A 17,793-nucleotide genomic window follows, 5' to 3' on the forward strand; every position below is an offset into this window, starting at 1 on the left:
TGGGGCCTTGTCTACACTATTATCCCACCACGGCTACCACTGGAGGAGTGGAGCTGGGGTTTGAATCATAAAATCATAGAATATCCAGGTTGGAAGGGATCTCAGGAGGTCAACAAGTCCAACCCCCTACTCAAAGCAGGACCAATCCCCAACTAAATCATCCCAGCCAGGGCTTTGTCAAGCCTGACCTTAAAAACCTCTAAGGAATGAGATTCCACCACCTCCCTAGGTAACCCATTCCAGTGTTTCACCGCCCTCCTAGTGAAATAGTGTTTCCTAATAGCCAACCTAAACCTCCCGCACTGCAACTTGAGACCATTACTCATTACTTTGCACTGGTTGCAAGTTTGGGGCAAAACAGCCTGTAGTAGACACACCCCTGAAGCAACTGAAGTGACTAGTTCCCATAAGGCTGAAATTTAGTCTGCATAAACTAGGCAAGGCCTTGAGGTAAAATCCACCCCTAGGCAGAGGGCCAGTACAAGGCCTATGAACTATTGAAGTCCCAGTTAAACCCTTGGATGTCAAGCTGAGCTTAAATGGTGCATCACCCTTGTTCTGGGCCTCTGCAGAGGGGTAGATTTCTCCCTGTTCCCAGACCCTTGAGGTTGTTTCTGCTCCTCCTATTTAAAAGAACAGGACGCTAGCGAAGAGCGAATCCGCTTTCTGATGTACGAATAACAAATGCTTATGGAAGCATCCAACGGAGCGCAGCCAAGTGACCAGTCATGCCCCAGACACTCCTACAAACAAATACCCATTTGCACAAATGTCCCTGATCAGTGGAAGGAAAAAGAGGCACAAACATGGGTGAACTGAGCAGGCATTTAGCATTTAGAATGTGTTCGGGTGCTGGGGCAGGGTTGAAACATTGTATCAGCCTCTAATCGAAGCACAACAAAAGGTTGTACACCCCAGTTTCCAAGCAGCTCTTTTTCTACCCTGTGTGTATCTCTTGAAGAAATGCCAGATTTCTCTTGCGCCTGTGAATGCATCTCGTTCCCGCAGTGAGAGATTCTTCTCGCTCATTTTATAAAATGCCAGGATATGCTAGACCATGCAGAATCACATTTGGTTCTCATTTTGTAACCGACATACCAGCTAATATTTTTAGAAGAGGCCAGGCTGCCACATGCAAAAAATAGCCGCCTTTCCTTTATGCCGTCCGTGATCTTTTACCAGCCTCTTTTTCCTTTTTTAGTCATAATTCGGGAGCTGTTCACGGCAGAAAATCCAGCGCAGAAAGTGCTGAACACAATCTCCTTGGGTTTCTGTCGCCCAAGTCTTCTCCTATGTCGGGACACAAATATGACCTTCCCATCCCTGGTATGATTTCCGCTCTGCCTATCCCCGGGAATGATTTGCCAAAGTAATTTGCAAAAGTATCTTCTATCTGGGCAATGGCTAGCTCACATGAAGTCAGCTGTGCTCCACTGAAGTCAATGCACCCACAGGACAGCTTCCCAAGGTGTCCTGACCGCCATAGCTAACCGCAAGGGTTGCACTTTAATCCTTCCCCAGCCGTGGCCATTTTAAACATGAAAGATGCTGACGAAGAGCATTTTGCAATAAAGGAACAGCTGCCAGCAAGGAGCCATCTGTCTGTCGAGGGTGAACTCTGCCAAACATGGAGTGGCAGCTTTTGGCTGAGATAATGACAGGCTCCCAAAAACCTGTTCCAGAAATTGGTTTCCCTGCCTGGCTAAGTTTTCTGCTCCACTGAATAGCCTGGCACCGGGGTGGGGGGAAGAGAGAGGGAGCCAGATCTCTATACACCAGAAAAGGCCATAGCGTGTCTTCTGCTAGGTAGGCATTAAGAAGGGAGAAGTAGATCATGAGCCCTGTGGAAAAGGCAGGTATGCCCAGGATGGGGAGGATATGAGGTACCTTGTATCTATGAACAAGGGCTCACCTAGAGTCTAGTGGGAGGCATTGGCCATGTGTACCAGCTAACCAAAATGGGGCAGAGGGTGAGTCAGAACCCTGCTCTTCCCCTCTGTATTTGCCCCGGGAGCTGGTCAGGCCTGGATCAAGGAGCAAGCTGTAGTCTCTGTAAGGAAATAGCGCTCTCGTTCCACTATGCGCTTTCGATACAGCAGGCAGCTAGTTGCGTTGCTCTCACTACTCTTGCTATGCCTATTGCATCATGCCCACTCGGAACTCCCTCTGCTCCAAAAGCACAGATCCCACCACGTAAGCTACAGCAGAATCTCCGTTAGCAGTATGACGCCTATGACACACAGAGTTGAGCAGGTCTGGTTCCACCCAGCAGAGGGCAGAGCTATACATCCACGCGAGCCAGTTCACAGCAATAGAGTGTTGCATTGTTAATCAGTGTTCTGTGAGGCCTGAAAATAGAGCCATGGTCAACGTCCCTTTAAAGCTTGACTGTTGCCCTGCTTAGTATGGAGGGATCAGGAAGTGCTATGAAACAGAGAGCCTAGGTCAGGCAACCACCTGGGAGCTCCTTCCCTGTAAGAGCAGAGGCCAGCCTGAAATCCAATGACTCTGTGAGGGATCAGAGAGAAGATGCCTAAGAATGCAATTGGAGCTGGTTACGCTGTGCGTCAGTGCTCCGTGCCCGAACCTAAGGACGCTGTGTCAAAGCAGCCCTAGTAAATGGTGACTGCAAACCCAAATGCCTTATGTTTGATTTACTCTCAGGCTTGCCGGTGGCATCGCCATTTCACCCCCTGAGGCTACAAGCAGGGACCAGTGTCAGTACACATTATGTAAGGCAAACGCAACTGTGCAAGCAACCGATCTGCTGCATCTACACCCCAGAAACTGCTGCTTGAGATGCGTCCTCCTAAAAGCCTGGTGGTGCCCAGTTATAGGTGTCGAGGAGGAGTACACTCATTCAGATCAATGGACGTAGATTCAGGACCTGTTTATGTGTGACCCATTTCTAGCTCCAGGAGCCTCATCAGGTGTGAACCCATGCAGCGTCACCAAGTGGCTGCAGGCATTTTCCTTAATAATAATCTATACATTTGTTAATACTCTGCAGCTACGTATAGATTCTCTCTCAATCAAAGGTGTGACTGCTCCCTACTTAAGGAACAGTTATAGTCACGAGAAGCAGCATGATCAGGTGGGCAAAGCACAGGACTTGGAGTCAGCTGACCAGTTCTGCCACCACTTCCTGTGTGACCTTTGGCAAGTCACTTAATCTCCCTGTTGCCTCAGTGTCCTCTTATTGGTAGGCATGGCAAGGCCTTCCTTCATGAGTGCTTCGAAAGTATTTCAACACTATTGGCTGGACAGGCCAAGTGTGATTGTTAACTTCATGCTTCACAGGGGGACTTGTCTCAACACGTGGCTCAGCGTGCTATGTTATGACAATAATTTTATTATTTATAACGCACGCCTGCTGGGGTATTGCCCAATCACTTTAAAGTACAGTTTAACACCCCATAAAACAAACAATGTGAAGGACACAGGAAATATTTTAAAGGCCAACGGATACAGTATTACTAGAAAGGAATAGGAACGGCCAGGATCCACACTGTGGGGGGAGGGGATCCTTACTTTTTCAGAATGTTTAACATAGCAAGGAAGGAACAGACGAAGGCAGATGTGCAAGATGGCGGGACAAGGACAACAAACTAGAGTCAAATCAGAGCAAAAAACTCAGCTACCTAAACGATAAGGTAAGACTCCCCAAAAAGGGCTGGTAGTGTTAGAACACAGGTACCAGTCAGCCCAAGGCATATGGAGGAGCAGACAGTCTTGAATATAGCCAGGTGTCTCCCCACTAAAGGTTTTCAGCCCAACAGGGCCACCTTAACATCAGTCCATCACATTATAGGCAGCCATTGTTAAGAAGCCAGGGTTCTGACCATGCCTCCCCCTAGTACTAGCCAAGGGGAAGTTAAGTGACTTACCAAAGGTCACCCAGGAAGTTTGTGGCAGAACTGGCATGAGAGCCACTAAGCTGTCCAGATGCCATCCCCATAGTTCTCCATGGCAGGGGAATCCCCAAATGCCAGTTTTAAGGCTGCTTTGTGCTGCTGGAGCTGTGCTAAGCAGCCTTTATGAGGCTAAGGATCTGGCCCCTAATCTGCATCGTTGTAATTTGGTCCTTTCAAAAAGCATCAGACACTGTGTCAATGACAAGGTATGGGGGTTCCAGCACAGCATAGTTTTAAACTGTAAGGGACAATTCAGAGTGGGCCACTCCGGAGATGTCTAAGCTAACACCCAGCCCCTCACGTTGGGCATGTCCCTTAGCCGATGTGGGTGCACTGTTTGTGGCTGGGACAGGCAGAAGGAGTTAGCATTTCAGGACTAGAAAATTCACCCCAAAGAACCATAAAATGTAACTGTTCTACTTTTCATTGTTTGGAGATATTAAACCCTGGGGGTCATTTAGCTGGTAGGAAGAGAATATTAGAATTAAAACTACAGGGAGCTTCTGTAAAGACTGGCCAAGACCAGCTTCCTGCACAGTGTATAGGAATCCCTGAAAAACAGAAGTTGTTGGACAACACAGCAGCCCTGTATGTAACAGAGAGGAACAACGTCCCCAATTGAAACGACAGAGGAATTTAAACAGGCAGGAAATTATTACTCACTCTGGAAGTTGGCCACATGCAGCAGTGTGACTAAACTCCTGGCTCCAAAGGTTCGATGGCTCATCCTCAGCGTCCCTTAGCAGCATGCTGGGGTGAGAACAATGCCATCTGCTCAGCCACTTAGGACTAGCTGTGCTGGGGAAAAAGGCTCTAAGACTACGTCTTCACTGCAGTGTTAGCTCAGGTGAATGGCACCCGGGGCTGAGCACCCATCTTAGTCTAACACAGATGTGATCAGCCACACTGCAAAGCCCCACCTGAGGGACTGTGTCCTCATTGGTGCTGCACTCCCCCGTGTGTGTGAGATGGATTTCTGGGGGCATGGCCCATGGCTCTGTGCAAGCTGAGTGGCTGTGTGTTACTGTCCCAGTGAATTGTGGGAGGACTAGTCTGGGAACATGGAAGGATACAGTGGAGGTACTGGAGGACTATCAGCATTTGAGTGGCTTAGCCTACATCCACACTGCAAAGTGGGTGGCTTTCCAGCCTAAGTAAAAGCCTCACCTGGCTTTTAGCCTGTACCCTGGACTGGGTCAGTTAGCCAGGATTGAAAGGCCCCTAAACGAGGCTTAGAAGTTTCTGTGTGTGGATGGGCGCTTAGTTGGTGCAACAAGCTGAGTAGGATTACAAGCTTATTCTGCAGTGACCATGTAGCTGAAATCACACATAGGGTAAGTCCCATTTTTAAAATTGCCTTAGACTCCCATTGACTTCCAATGGGACTTAGGTGCCCAGGCTCCCAATTTTCAAAGATATTTGGGCATCTAAAGATGTTGACCAGTGCCTAGTGGGACTTTCAAAGGCACATAAATAAATTAGGCTCCTAACTGCCATGGATTCCAGTCAGAGTTAGGCAAAAGCATATTTCTTCATCTCTTGGGGCTTAAACACCTTTTGAAAATCTGGCCCTAAGCGCTTACGTCACTTTTGAAAATGGGACTTTGGCTCTTACGTCACAAAGGCACTTTTGAAAATGTTAGCCTGCACTTTTTTGCTTAAAAAGTCCCATTGTTGCTCCCATAGGTTCAGCTCAATGGGTGCCAGCAACGGTGGGGTCGATAGTGTGGCTAAAGCCTGGGCTTCTCACAAAGGGAAGCTAGGGAAGCTGGGCATCCATTGCCTATTGAAAGTCTGTGGAAAGTGGGTGTAATAATGAGCCCTGTACCTTTAAAGGGTTTAGCTGCCTAGAGAGCAAGCTTGGGGGATGGGTGCTTCAGAAACCTATGCTCTGAATAAAGAGGATCTCTTTCAAGCACCCTGGGCCCAGCGTGATTAGAGAACACCACACAGGGCACCAAGCATACTCAGGGCTCTTTGAAAATCAGAGTCTTTCCATATGGTTAGACAACATGGTGGTTAAAATGCCAGCTGCTGGTCCACCCTCGGGCTCTCACCGTAGCTAGCGCCGGCAAAGCTGAACTGGTAGAAGGAATTATGGCGTTTTAAACAAACAGACTCTCTGTCTAGGTGCTCTTTGCAGGGGTCTCCAGGACAAGCCCTGACCAGGCCTCAACCTGCTTGATTTATAAGCCCTGCCAGGAGCACGGCCTGAAGTATTTCCTCTGCCTCTCATCTCATGGGGAAATTGAGTTGAGACATTCTATTTACAACCATCTTTTAATGTACACTATTGAATTTCCAATTCACCCAGGCAAATCCTCTGCTCATTTAACCAGCTGGACACTGACACTCTCCAGACGCTGTTGCCTCGGGATTTTTCTTGGTTTTGGAAGCCCTTTGAACACGTAAGAAGATGATATAGGTACATGTGCAGAACAGGGCGACATAGATGTAATTTCCCATGAAACACCATTTGTAGTTTAGATTTTATGTTTCTCTAATCCACCGGGAGGTTGTTCCAGTTAAACGGCGATGCGAAATTCTGCTTGAGCTGCAAGAGCTGGGAGATGTATTTAGCTGGAATAGATTAGTTACAGGTCACAGTGTTGCAAATTGGTGGATCATTCTCAATACGTGCTGTCAAGGCGGAATCCCCACTCTGGCACCTTGAGTGCAGGAAGTGGGGGCCCCCCAAGGATTTTAAAAATGAATACTGGCCACTCCAGGCTTGTATTACACTCCCAAGGTTACAGCTTTTCTCTGACTTTAGCTTGGTAAACACTGCCAGCACCCAAATGCAAAAAAAAGAAAAAAACTCCTTTGAACCCAGGAAGGAGCACTTGGGAATTCCTCCCTGTGGGGTATCCTCCAGCCCTTTCTCTGGGGAAGAGCTGAGAAAGAAAACAAAGGAAATTAGCTGTGGCTACCAGCTAATCAAACAAGATGCACAAACCTCTTAGGACACCAAAAATCCAATCCTGTTCTTAAAAAGGTAAATTTTATTAAAAATAAAAAGGAAAAAAATACATCTGGAACTTAGGCTTTTTGCTAGATCTTAAAAGAAACAATTAAGCACCCAAAATAGCTTTCTTGGGGGTTCAGCTTAAAGGTTACAAGCAAACAAATACTTCTGGGGTTAGCACAGAGGAGATCCACAAGCCAAAATAAAGAAATAAAACTGTATGTGTCTAGCTAAACATTCCTAATCTACTTACATATTTGGGGGGTTTCAAATAAGTAATTCTAGGTATGAGCTGATGAATTTTCATACCTGGTTCAAGCCTTACACAGCATATCTGCTTATAGCAATTCTGCTCCATGTCTCCTTCTCCAGAGAACAACAGACAAAAGGAGTTTTTTTTCCCAATTTTAAAAAGGTTTACCTTCCCATTGGCCCTTTGGTCAGGTGTCCACTTCCTTTTCTTTTACCTGTGGGCCTGTTAACCCTTTACAGGTAAAGCAAGTAGAGAACAGCTACTAAGAGGAATTTTATAGCTAACTGACTGGCTGGGTGTCCATAAACAGGAGCTACCCCCACTTCATTTATCACACGTGTTGTTAACTGTTTCCAAATGAAAGTGACAGATTCTGCAATCCTTATTCAAACTAAGTAGCACTTACACAAACAGCCCTACTGAAGCCAACAGAATTGCTTGCATGAATAAGTGCTGGTTTCCATGAGGACAGCAAAATCAAGCTCACAGTCATTAAGAATATAAGAAATGTCAGATTACCTCAGACTTGTGGTTCATCTAGACCCAAATCCTGCCTCTGATAATGGGAACTATCAAATATTTCTGAGGATTTTTTCCTCCTCCACTAAAGCAGTTGGCTTATACTCTGACGGATGAAGGCCTTATATATATTTTAATGTAGCTGTGGATGTTCTTGTGACACCGCACCCCATATTTATCATAGTAATATTATTATAATATGGCTATGAAATAATTATGATGTATTTTGTACAAGTCATGGGAGGTATCATTGGAAAAGTTATGATTTGCTGAATATGATTATCCTATTTGTATGCATGTATCATTTTTGTATCTGAAGTTATAAATACTGACTATGTATCTGTACTTCAAATGTAGTTACACATGGATAATGACCACTAAAGAAGATGCTTTCAGTCTAGATAGCTGGTTGTGAAGGGCCTATTCAGGGCAATGAGCCATCAGGAAAAACAATAAGCCTTAGGATAAGCTTATCTTCCACCTGGTGAGCCTTCCTGAGAAAACTCCAGACAGCCGGTAAGTAATAGCAGCTATGACTCTACAAAAACATGTGACCAGGCCACATGATTCTGGCCTCCATCTTGGGATGTCAGTATTTTTCCACAAACTGGTCTGGGAACCAAGTTTTGAAACAAAGGGTTCCCCCATATGCTAAAGCTATATAAGTGACATCATCTGTGGTTCTTCATTCTCCACACAAGAAGACATCTACGGAGCAAAGCCTGAACTGGGGGAAGTGCTGGACCCAGGCTAAAGGGATTTCTAGCCTGTGTATGAAAGACCTGGGGATTCCAAGCTGTAAAGCAAGTGCAGCTTGTCCCATAAGAATCTGTAGCCCGCCTGTCTCCTCAGCCAGGGTGAGAATTTGCTAGTTCATATCCTAACAATCTAGTATCTTAGACTTAGTTTGCGTTTTATTTATTTACTAGGTAATCTGCTTTGATCTGTTTGTTATCACTTATAATCACTTAAAATCTATCTTTTGTAGTTAATAAACTTATTTTATGTTTTGATCCAAACCAGTGAGCTTTGACTGGAGTGGTTGGGGGAAATCTTTGTTTGGTCACCACAAGTGTGCATTGTTCTCTTCACATTAAGGGAGAGGCAGCCCAATTACTAAACGCATATGCTGGCCAGATTTGACCAGGACAGGACAGTATTGCTCTGGGGTCCCAGGCTGGGAAGCTGGTGGTTAGAAAGCCTGCATGTAACTGCAGCTGGTGATGTGTGAATGCTGGTGAAACTACAGGCAGGAGGGCTTTGCAGCTTGTCACAGCAGCACAATGTGAGAGGGAGCCTAAGCTGGTGGGTCAGAGGGCTCAGTGGTACCCCAGTTCCAGGTGGCACCCCGGGGGGGGAACCTGTCACAGTTCTCACTAACCATATAAATATCTAATCCTACTAAGCTCTTTGCCTTAGTGATATTTTGTGGCAATGAGTTCCACAGGTGAATTTTACGTGGTTAAAAAAATCCTGTGTCAGTTTTAAATGTATTGCCTTTTAATATAGTGTCATATGTAAGACACAGGAGATAATTCTCCCTCTCTACTCAGCCCCAGTGATGCATCAGCTAGACTATTCTGTCCAATTCTGGGTGCCATGCTTTAGGAAAGACATGGACAAACTGGAGGGAGTCCAAAGGAGAACAACAAAAATGATAAAAGCTGACCTATGAGGACATGTTAAAAACCTGACCTATGAGGACATGTTTAAAAAACTGGGCATGTTTAGTCTTGAGAAAAAAAAAGATTAAGGAGGGAGGGATCCGATAATAGTCTTCAGTTCAGTGCTGTTATAAAGAGGACTGTGATCAGCTGTTCTCCTTGTAAGACAAGAAGTAATAGGCTTAATCTTCAGCAATGGTGATTTAGGTTAGATACTTGGGACGTTCCGCTCTGGTGTTATCTGAACCGATGATCTGCTAGGTCACTGCAATCCTTGACTGTGGGAGCCAGTCTTACCCTGCTCTGCAGTGAGAACCCCCACTCCCGGGCTGTTCACACACAGCCTCTAGCCTGTAAGCTGCTCCTAGCTATGTGAGTGAGCACTTTTGGCCAGCCGCTGCTTGGATTGTGCAACTGAATGACACTAGCCAATATCTCCAGTCCCAGACACAACCCTAGGAACCTCCGTCTTTCAGTGTCCAGTTATGCCCGCTGGACGCTGCAAACTTATATGAGTTCATCAATTTAACAAAGAAACTGATATGTACCAGGCTTGTTCTCCCAAGGGGAGCCTCTGACATGCTTCAAACCAAATGCACTGCTTCAGATAGAATAAACAAACAGATTTATTAACTACAAAGATAGATTGTAAGTGATTATAAGTCAAAGCATAATAAGTCAGATTTGGTCAAATGAAATAAAAGCAAAACTCATTCAAAGCTGATCTTAACACTTTCAATGTCCGTACAAAACTTAGATGCTTCTCATCACAGGCTGGGTGGTTCAGCCACGTTCTCCCTTTCATCAGTGCTTCAGTCACTTAGTGGTGGTGGTGTCTGTAGATGTAGGTGGAAGAGAGAGAGCGAGCATGGCAAACGTCTCTCCCTTTTATTATGTCCTTTGTTCCGTCTTGGCTTTGCCCCACCCCCCTTCAGAGTCAGGTGAGCATTACCTCATTGCAGTTCCAAACTGACCAAAGGAAGGGGGGTGACTCACTCCAGAGTCTTCCTAGGTCAGCTGCCTAGGCCAGCGCCCTTTGTTCCTGTGACGCTGAGCTGGGTTTGTTCCATCCATGCCCTGATGCGGTGTGAATTGCCCCTCTGCTTCTGGAGAGTCTTTGTCTGGGGTTGCTTTAAGCCACGAGGATACATTTTCAGCCTCATAACTAAATACATGAAATTACAACCTATATCATCACTGTAACATTACTGCAACAATTACTATAAGATCACTATACCAACCATGCTCAGTGCATCATAAGCCTTCTGAAGACACCCAACAACAAACCCTGCACTGGACACCACACAATCACCCCACAAAGATGAACATGGAGGTGCAGGGTGCTCTCCCCAAGGCACAGAGCATCAAAATGCTGAAAAAACTGTGTAACTATAAGGGTAGTTAAGCTCTGAAATAGCTTCCAAGGGAGGTTGTGGAATCCCCATCTTTGGAGGTTTCTAAGAGGTTGGACAAACACCTGACAGGGATGCGTTAGGTTTACTTGGTTCTGCATTGCTGCAGGGGGCTGGACTTGAGAACTTCTCGAGTTCCTTCCAGCCCTACACACTTCTATGGTTCTCTGATTCCACAACTGGGTATCACCTTGGATTTTTCTATTTGGAAACAGGGTCCCTAAATGCTCCTAACTGACTACCTCTGCACCTTTCGTTATTTCATTTCCTCTGCCTTACCCTTTCACCAATGCTCAGGCTACCTCGATTCTCAAACTGCTACGACTCACTACAGCACTGGGAAGGGTTCTCCCGTCTCTGTAATTAAGTCACAAACACACACCCCAGGTAGCTAGGTTGAGGGAAGAATTCTTCTGTCGATCTAGCACAGTCTGTGCTGGAAGTTAGATTGGCTTAACTACATTGGCTTAGCTACATTTTTTCACACCCATTAGCAATGTGACTGGGTTCATTTAACTTTTTAGTGTAGACCTCGCCTAAAGCAAATGCATCCTGTAATGCCAGACTTACAAAACATCTCTCCCACTGAATATCTTTGGCTTTGACAGGAACCCCTTATCTAGAGGTCTCATCTAGAAGTCAAGGCAAAGAGGAGTGACAGCTATTGTTCCTGCTCAGTAGTCTGGTATCAAGCAAATGAAACAAGTAAATAGGTGTTGCCCTAAGAATCAATGGCAATGTCTGATGTCACAATTCAGAGGTAGGAATTCCCACAGGACTGCCCCACACATGCCAGGCCACCAGAAACAGGATGCAGGGAGGCATCGGAGAACTACAGCATAATTACCTAGCACTGCGTCCCACATCAGAGCAGCTGATAGCATTACAAAGGCAGAGAACTCCTTACTTCATCCCTCCTGCAGAAGAGTAGGAGGGAGTGTGGCCATCAGTGGGAACGGAGGGATTGGCAATAGCTCAGCCCAGTAGAAAGGCTGTTTCGTCTCCCATAAACAGAGTGTTTCCTTGGACCTAGTCTGGAACCTCCTTAATCCTGCTACTCCTAACCTCTTCTTTCCCTCTTTCTAACATGGGGAAGGAATTAATCTCTCCTCCAGGGGCCTCTTTCTGCTTGGGTGAGGCGTTTCTCATCCAACAGAGTGTCCATTGGTGATCACAGCTGACTTACTGGGTGGTCTCTAACCCTTGCTCTTTCTGGTTCCAATCCTGCTCCCATTGAAGTCAATTGTGAGGCTTCACTGGGTGGCAATAGGAATCAAGTCCTCTACACCACTTTCTGCAGTATACATGCAGCTGTATTTGGTAACCAGGTCACAGTTTTTTCAGACACAGTTCTTTGCTGTAGAAGGGCTGGTGGACACCTCCTGGCTAACTTCTGGCTAACTCCTGATGCAGCCTTCTGGCTAACTTCATTATTCCTTTCCCAAGTATGCATGTCACAGCAGCACATCAATCAGTAGCCATCGTCCAAGCATTCCGTCTTCACATCCCGTTGCATGCATCATCATCGCTGCTTGGGGCGGGGACCGGAGTTTTAGTCTGTGTTTGTACAGCACCTACCACAGTGGGGTCTTGGTCCAGGACTGAGGCTCCTCGGTGTCATGCAATACAAATCATAAATCATAATCCTGTCACATGACTCTCAGGCATAGACATTCCATCCCCTTTATTATTATTTACACGGCACCTGGAGTTAGAGATAAATGTCCCATGGACTTCAACAGCTCTTCACCATTTTATATCAGCTGAGGATCCGGGCCCATAAATCCTGAACCCTTGTAACAGAGGGTTGGCTAAAAGTTGTGCACATCCCATCATTCCTGTTACCCTGTCTTCTCCCCACCAACCTGGCTGCTTGTCTCCATCACCTGTTAGGTCTTGTCTTTTAGAGTGTAAGGTCTTTGGGGTAGGACTGTCACTTACTACATGTCTCTATAGCACCTAACATAACTGGGCTGTCTTCTGGTTGACCTGTCCCACAATATAAATGTGAGTGTGACGAGGCAGTCCTCTTGTCAGACGCAAGAAGCCAAGGAATGAGTGGACCATGGCAAATGAGCTTCCATCTCAACCTTAGGAGGGGTCCCACCAGAGTAACATGGAAGTATAGCTTGCGATGCACTCAACTGCCTGGCCTGGCCTGGTGGGTAAAGAAATAACTTCATTCCCCAGCCCTTTAATCCAGCATGCTTCGCACCCTGACTTTGACTTTTCACTCCCATGCCTGTTTTCAGGTTTGTTGTCCCAAGTAATCAGTTGCTTTCTGGACCAGCCAGAGGATGGACTTTCAGTTTTGAGTGGCTTGTCTTTTAGATTGTAGGCTCACCCCTTCCCAGAACTCAAACAGGCCGGCTCCCTTGCAGTGTAGAGCTCCCCCTGCTGGACACTCACCAGGTTGCTATGTCTGGGCCGATGTAGTCTTAAGCTTCCTTTGGTCTGAGTAGGCTCCAGCATTATCTGTTTCCTTGGTGCCACGGCCACACTTCTTGGGCTCAGGCTCTCTGTCTGATACTCCTTCACAGAAATGGGACCTCATGGCCCAGTGTAACGGTGCTGCCTATGGGAGCCAGCTGAGATCACTCAGTTAGGGTGAACTGCAAACAAAACGGGGCAGACAAACCCCAAAGGCTGGTGGATATTCCAATACTTAGATTTACCCAGCCAGCCCAAAACAGCTTCTATAGCACCTCCCTGGTTACTCCGAAGTCCAAATAAGGCAGTTCCCTTTAAGTACCCAGCCTCCAGCCTCCATCCAGACACACAGGTCAAACGTATGATGATAAATTCTGAAAATCTGATTTCATCATATAAAAGAAAAGGTTCTTCCAATCGCAAAGGACCAAGCCCCAGACCCACGTGAAATGATAACTTAGATCTTATCCCAAATACATCCTTAGAGTCAATTCTTATTAACTAAACTAAAAGTTATTAAAAAAGAGAAGAGGAAGAGTGTTGGTTAAAAGATCAATACACGTACAGTCTTGCATTCAATTCTTGAGGCTCAGGTACATAGCAGAGATGAGCTTGTAGTTGCCAAAAGTCCTTTTAGAAATAGTCCATAGGTTATGGTCAAATGTCCATGTTCAGGGTGACTCCAGTCAGTGACTGGGGAATCTCAATCCTATGGCTCAAGGTTTCCCCTTCTTGAAACCCAAAGCATATCTGAGATGAAGAAGGATCGAGTCCCAAGGTTTTTATACATTTCCAGCAGCCTTTTGGCCTGAGAAAACAATAGGCTTAACTTTCCTTCTCCCAGACATCATGGCAATTAGTACAGGGTAATTTATCCATTAAACAGTTCAGCTGCAGGTTACCACAACCTTCAAAGAAACATATAGACAATAATACTATTTCACTTAAGTGTCTTCCTAAACGTTAATATTCCTTTTTCGATCTTTGAATCAAAGATATAGCAATAGACAAGACTTGTTTGCTTACATCACAAGACCTGAGCAAACATCTACCCTTCTATCTCTAACAATACAGGCTTGCATTTCAAAGCTCTATTCATTTACAAATCTTCCTAACCAGTCTCTAAAGTTTGGCCATAGGTCAGGTCAGTCTGTGAGTTAATTAATTCCTTCTGGCCCTGTCACCTTTCAATGAGATATTAAATTACACTCATAATCTCACACCCAGCTTCCCTAGGATCCCAGGATAACAACCAGAGAGCAAGCCCACCCAGGGCCCTGGGAACGTACTCAGGTTGCCAACTCGTGGCACCATCTCTACGCTAGTGTTGTTACCTGTGCTGGTTAAATTAAAGGTAGCGTGGGTAAGCCTACCCAGGCTAAAATCACATGTGCACCTGCAGTGCAGGCATATGGCAGGCTCTGTGGTTTTTAAGATGCAGTGGTAACAACACCTGATCTCTTTGTTCTGCTTCTAGGAAAATTCCATTCCTTCAAACCCCAGCTCCCTGCAGAGAGGCTGGAGAAAACTGGCTTCATCTAGACTGCAGTTACTCTTTTGTTCTGCCAGGTAAGATCTATTCAGATAACTGATGGTCTTTAATGAGCCACTTGTTCATGGACAGACATGCAGGTGCCACTAGGCCACCCCACTCCCCTCCCTTCCCCCCCCCCCCCGTCTCCTTAGTCCAAGGAGCTAAGAGGCACTATGCAATAAAAGACAGAAGGATTCACAGCGGATAAAATCCAGCTGGAATTCATAAGGTATACATAGAGTCCGCAAAGCATCTTAGACATCATTCCCAAGCCTGTCAATCCAGCTTCTCCAGTGCTTTCATTCACTTGAAAATGAATATAAATAATTGAATTAAATAAATGCCCGTTTGCTAACAATTGGACACATATCTACTCCTGTGGGAGCTGAGTGGATTTATTTGTCAGTAAATGAGTGTTGGGCTCTTATGAATAAAGGAATATGCTGCAACATTTATATGGTATCTGAATAATTTTTAAAAGGAGAAGTGAGTTCCCATCTCAAAGCACATTAAACTCCCTACCAGAAATCTTGACGGATTGCTGAGCCGGCTGGGGAAATATGACAAAACCAGTGTTCCAACATTCATTCCTACTCCAAAGAGGTGGGGCACAACCAAATTTAACCCTCTTTTGAGTCTTCACTCCCAACCGTTCATATGAACAATTTTTTGGTTCTTTCTTGTTAGTTGCCCTAATACCCTCAAACAAAGGTATTGGCATGAGGGCAAGAGAATTCAGTCTTTAGTTTTTCATTATTTGCCTTTTTAAAAAGTTTCCATCATCCAACCAGGTAGATGAAACAATACCACTTGATTAAATGGCCCAATCAGTGACTAGGACAAGTGGACCGTTTGCAACCCAACAACCCCGAGGCTGACATTTCTAACCTGGTTGTCTAAAGTCGGGAACCTAAATCCATATTTAGGCATCTCAATAGGGCTGGTTTTTTCAGGGGTGCTGAACACTTCAGGTTCCCATTGATTTCCCCTGGAGTTGCTCAGCACTTTGGAAAATCAGGCCACTTCTAATGAGGCATCTAACGGGGTTCCAGCACTTGACTTTTGACACCTAGGTGTGAAGAGTGTGGCCATTAACGCCTCAAACAATGATAAATATGAAGAAAGCCATAAAAATCAAAGCCTGCTCAAAAGACATTTGTGAATGGGGTTGGGGGTGGGGGGAATAAAAGCTAAATTTGTTGGATAATCAATTCACAATGAATAATCTGACCAGAGCTCTAATGGATGTGACCAGACTGACAAAAAATTGTTAGTCTCTAAGGTGCCACAAGTCCTCCTTTTCTTTTCACAACAGTAAGTACTGAAGGCAATTGGGGTAGATAGAGCAGACTGTATGACATGACTAGCAAATTTATTTGAGCATAAGCTTTCGTGAGCTACAGCTCAAATCCGATGAAGTGAGCTGTAGCTCACGAAAGCTTATGCTCAAATAAATTGGTTAGTCTCTAAGGTGCCACAAGTCCTCCTTTTCTTTTTGCGGATACAGACTAACACGGCTGCTACTCTGAAATATGACATGACTGTATTCTTAGCACATAATGAATTTTTCCAGCATGCCAGTTTAATCTCGGCACATTCAAGTTCCCCTGCAAGCAAACAGCTAAGGACTGATACAGTTTTGTTTTTCCAGACCTAAGGACAAAGGGAATATCAACCGTCTGGCTGGAGAGGTTTTATTCGTTGTTTTCCTCCCTAATTAAGCAATAACCACTGATGTAGAGGGCATTTCCTGGGATTAATGACTAGCAGGAAGTCACTGATGACCTGAGGTTACAGCTGAGATTAACCTTGGCTGCTCATTCATGGCCCTGTATTGAAGCCATTATTGCCACTGTAAACTGAAAATGAAAGAGAGAAAAGCATAATCCTGTTAATTTTTTTTTCAATAGGTGGTTCCATTTCAGGTGCTAGGAAAAGGACATATGGGAGAGCGACTCTGAAAAATGACTGTAAAACGTGTAATTGCCGTTGCATATTGACTCTATTTTATTCTGGGCAAGTGGGCTCAGTGTCTGAGGGAAAGTTCGTCATCATTAGAGAGTACACGTTTTCCATCTGCCAGCCCCACAAACCCAACCTGGGCTGTGAAAGGCGCACGAGGTTCCTTCTGGCGCACGCAACATTTCCAGCACTCGAGTCCGCCACCGCAGCACAGGTTACAATGCTGCTAATGAGACACAAACCAGCTTAGACTCCAGCTCCCTCTCGGTGTTAGCCTGACACCGCTAACAGGAATGAGAACTTGTTTTCATCTCTGAAGTGAATGAGAGCTGACTCAGAAGACACATGTATTTGAGCCACAGAGTGCAAAGATGGCATTTTATATTGACAGTTTGCTTACGATAACTGCACTTACATGCCCTGTATGCTGGCCAGATTGCTTGACTCATTCTGTTACCATCCTATTCCATTTATAGTCCATATCTGCCTGCTATCTATTAACCATTTCCTTCAAGATCCTTGACTGGTCCTGCAAAGGCTGCAATTTGCGCCCCACTCTAATGGCTGTAATTATGATTCATCATAGCTGGGTGGAGTTGTTGTAAATTCAGTATGTATCAGGTTTCCAAGCCCTCTCTAAGTGCTGTGCTAACTACCCCAGTGCTTACCTCTGTCCTGCCAATGCACTGCTTTCCAAGCCTGCATTGTTTGATCAAGGCATTCTGCTTTAATCCCACGATGAAGGGGTAGTGTGATTTTCCCAACCAGTGAGGAAATGTTTCTGAGCCCCGCCCCTAACACACCCAGAGCCCCGATCTCAGGGAACCAGGGCTCTCAGAAACTTCAGGCTGCCCCCACCCTGGGACCCTAGGGAACCCAGGCTGCCAAGGAGCTGGAAGCTTGACAGCCAGGGCTTCCAGGCTCTCCGCTCTTTGCCCAGACTGCTGCATGAGACTCTGGGCAGGGGGGCCAAAGCTGAAGCCCTCAGGCTTCGGCTTCGGCCCTGGGCAGTGGGGCGCGGGCTTCGGCCCTGGGCCCCAGCAAGTCTAATCCAGCCCTGGCAACCCCATTCAAAGGGGGTCGCGACCCACTTTGGGGTCCCAACCCACTGTTTGAGAACCACTGGTGTAGATAAACACA

Source organism: Eretmochelys imbricata, chromosome 7, assembly GCF_965152235.1.
Source record: "Eretmochelys imbricata isolate rEreImb1 chromosome 7, rEreImb1.hap1, whole genome shotgun sequence".
Taxonomy (NCBI): domain Eukaryota; kingdom Metazoa; phylum Chordata; order Testudines; family Cheloniidae; genus Eretmochelys; species Eretmochelys imbricata.